At 37.3% G+C, this 3,861-nt stretch overlaps 1 long non-coding RNA gene across 1 annotated transcript in view; it reads left to right on the top strand.

Moving 5' to 3' along the window:
- The window catches only part of LOC106521763 (uncharacterized), a 22,889-nt gene that overhangs the window by 877 nt on the left and 18,151 nt on the right, over positions 1 to 3,861 (top strand). The gene's annotated exons all lie outside the window — the stretch shown is intronic.

Genomic DNA, 3,861 nt, shown 5'->3' with positions numbered 1-3,861 from the left:
ACACTTTGCAACAAGCGCTGTTCTGGATTATAAAAACATACTTCGACGTTTCAAATCATTATCAAATTTGGAACAAGGGCAGATAAAATAATGTTCTTCATGGCAGCTGTGATTTACTTTGATCCTATTTTCAAAAAATTGTCTCTTCAAAATGCATCAACAAAAATTAAAAACTGGAAGACGAGGCTGTAGCTAACTACTTGACGGCAGCCCGATTTGTTGAAATTRGTAGAAATAATGAAGCAGGAGGAAATAACTAAACGCACAGAGCAGCCTCGCACAATCTGGTCACAGCAGTTTGGGAAGAAAATGGCAGCAGCTGCTGACGAAATGTCAACATCCCTATAAGTTAAAGCGGAGTCTAAAGCATCTTGATTTATTTTTTGAAATCCCTTTGTTTCATCTTAGGTAAGAATGTTTTCAATTTAGAAAAATACCATCTTTGTGGATTTTAACTAGATTAAATACACTTTAAGCACATTTTAAATAGTCAAGTTAATCTGCTGCAATGTTTGTGTAGCATGCACTTAGGAATGTYAAGCTTTTTAAGAAAAATAGTGCCACAGTGTTCATGTAGATTTTTAAATTTACACTTTGTATTTATAGTTGCTTAAGTAACATGGATATATTGAGGACAAATATACAATTTATCCTCGATAAACACAGTTTTGTATAAATTTACACTTTTTCTCAACCTAATGGGTTTTATTATGCAAAAGTTATTTATTATGCAAATCATCAGGTCAGAACCTGAGTGCAAAAGCTGTTTCCATTCCATATTTTGAAAAGACGACTGTTAAAGTTRTCAAACTTCTTTAATTTAATACTTTTAAATTGGATGAAATATGGAAATTCAATTATTGTTTTCAATGTGCAGCACAGGTACAGGTCTGGAGATGCTCAAAAGTCCCAGCAAAGGTTTTAGTCCAGGAAAGTTAGGTTTCTATTCAAACGTAAAGAGCTTCTAGAACAGCCAGTGGAATAACATACAGCCTCCATATAATTGGTCACTTTGAAAACTCTTGAAAAGCTAGATGTGAGTCACTGAAGTCACATCTCTGCATCTACAAAATATGTTTGCCTTTATTTTCTGAGCTAATAGAGAACCTTCATGCATTTGGAGCRGCATTTTTCATCCACTTCATTCAAAGTAGATTGTCAGCTAAAGATTTTACTTAGAATTTCTGCTGACGTTGTTTTGAATTCTGAGGAAAAATACAGTAGTAAATGAATGAAAATATATTTTAAAGCAATTTGAAAATCCTGTGAAGGCTATTTTTTTATTTCCTTGAATGCATTTTTAAAAACGAGCATTCCTTGCTGCCTTTGAAGTTTTAAACTAAGATCTTTTTAAGTTGATAAATAAAGTAGACATTTTGGCCAAACTTTGAAAATAACAACCTCGGTATGTGTTTGTGAATCTCAGCTATAATAACTAATTTCAGCTTTATTCATGCTCATTTTTTGAAAATTTTATATAAAACTCATCCTGTGGTTCATGAGAMATTTTGTTGACAAACACGTTTGTGCATTAGCTGTCATATAGCACCCCTCCAAAACTAGCTTATGCCTTTTTTTTCACACAAAGCAGAAGGTTGATTAAACATCTGAGAAAATCTCCTCTAGGAGTTCAGCAGAATGRTAATCTACAAACTGAAAAGTGCAGACACAGGCTCTCTGCGATGGGGGGTGGGGTGGGGTCGGTGGTAACCTCTCCGTGTGATTCAGTTTTAGCTCTTAGAAATGTTCTTGTACTCGTGCACCTGCGTACCACATGAAAGGTAGCAAATGCGTCCTSTGTGTGCAGGTAGTAATTTATCTTAGCAAGGACAAGCTGTGTAATGTGTTTATGCAGAGGAGCTGCAGATCCAGCTGAGACCGGGATCCAGAGCAGATGTGAAGAGCTGTATTCACGGCCGGTTATCCCCCAGAAAGAAGGTGCTGTCTGAGGTCTGTCTGTCTGTCTGTGTGTGTGTGTGTGTGTGTGTGTGTGTGTGTGTGTGTGTGTGTCACAGCCCTCTGCAGACAGGGGGGTTAAGAAACTTTATCTGTAAATTTTACAACAAATTCTAAGTCAAGCGAGCTGCTGATGGAGAAAAAGTTGTGCTTCTGTGCAGAACACAAGAAAACACAAATATAGCAAAAAGAAGCTGAGATTCTAGAAAAAGCTTTTGCTATTTAATCTAGGTAACATATCATTAATCATACTTGGCTGCWATAAAGGTTCATAGCTCAGATAGTGGGCAGAACAGCAGAAGAGAGCTCATTATGGGAGAGAAACAGAGAAACTAGTTTATCTTTACATTTGATTGTGTAATTGTGCTTGGGAGCTGTAGCCGCACAAAATCCCTGCCTCTGTTCATAATGGTGTCAACAAATAGTTTCTGCTAGTCCAAGGCGACAAGTTTGATTTTTATTTTTCTTACCAAGCAGTAACAACAGTGGTTCAGTGTTCTCATCTAACTCTGCAGCAGGAGAGAAATTATTCAGGAAGGATTAAAAAGTTAATTTGCAAATGTCTGTTTCCAGCTTACTTATGAGCAAACTTTAATGAAACTTGTGGAAATTAATCTTTAACTGTAAATCTACAACTGATTCAAAAATGGCTGCCATCGACWGACTGTAGAAATCATAAAAATGGTTATACCTCAGTCAGTTTTACATAAAATAATCTAATATTTTAGACTGGTTCCAAACACACATCCTGAGCACAATATCTTTSTTCGAYCATTTTKCAAAAAATTATTTGGAGTCAACRCTGTTAGCAAAGTATCTCATGTACCATTAAGTGGAGTTTAATGAAACATTCAGGAAGCWTTTATTTGGTAAATCTCTGCAGTGATCACATTTTAGAGATTTAAGATGGTCAACACAGCCAACTGTCCTTAAAAACAAAACAAAACAAAACAAAAAATGGCTTTTATGTGCTACTCATTTAACATGATCCTGCTTGTCTGMTACCAAAATATTTCATGTACCACCAGAGGTGTCAAAAGTATTCACATTCCTTACTTAAGTAGAAGTATAGATACTAGGGTTTAAAATACTTTTTTGGAAGTAGAAGTATCAACTCAAGCTTTTTACTCAAGTAAAAGTATAAAAGTACTGGTTTTAAAACTACTTAAAGTATAAAAGTTAAAATAATYAARACTTWAAAAAGCCATTCAGGATAAAAGCTRAAGGGGTCGACACACGGGGAGCGACAAACTACAGCGARWAARGGCTGTCGTCGCAGCCAGGGTGAAACCCGACCTACAGGACGCGATAGCGATTGCAGCGTTGCGAATCGCGCTCTCAGGTRGCTTGTCTTCACGAAATTAGATTGGTTCTTCTACTGCCTCTTGTAAAGGTTATTGGTGGTTTACAAAAAAGTGGGGTGTACAGACGTGTAAACTAAACAAATCTTGCGATGCTAATGATATTGAAAAACAAACGCACACCAAGATACAATTTTATGAGGAAAAACTTAGTGGATAATTTCACCCTGGTGCCAACAAATTCCCACAAAGCTGCCTTTTTTTTAAGTAATCCCTTGGTGAAAGTGTTAGCTAACTGCAGTGTGTAGCATACTCTCCGCTCATTGGTCAGTCAATGAAACCCGTGCTGATTGGTTGTACGCCAAGCGACTGCGACAAAAGTTGAACATTTTTCAACTTTCATATGTTGCATCACAAGCTTGCGTATGCACGTCTACGTGTACGAGCGTGAAATTTCACATGCACGATTTTTGCCGGTCACTTGGCTGGAGGAGGGCAAGCGATTGTCGCCTCATCGCACAAGTTCCATAGGAAATGAATGGAGAGCGAGCGACGTCGCCTCCTGTGTGTCGAGCCCTTCAGGCTATGCCACAGTGTTCTGTAG

This window comes from Austrofundulus limnaeus, unplaced genomic scaffold (assembly GCF_001266775.1).
Source record: "Austrofundulus limnaeus strain Quisiro unplaced genomic scaffold, Austrofundulus_limnaeus-1.0 Scaffold115, whole genome shotgun sequence".
NCBI classification, from domain to species: domain Eukaryota; kingdom Metazoa; phylum Chordata; class Actinopteri; order Cyprinodontiformes; family Rivulidae; genus Austrofundulus; species Austrofundulus limnaeus.
Note: the sequence above shows the minus strand (reverse complement) of the source record. Positions and strands in the feature narration are given on the sequence as shown.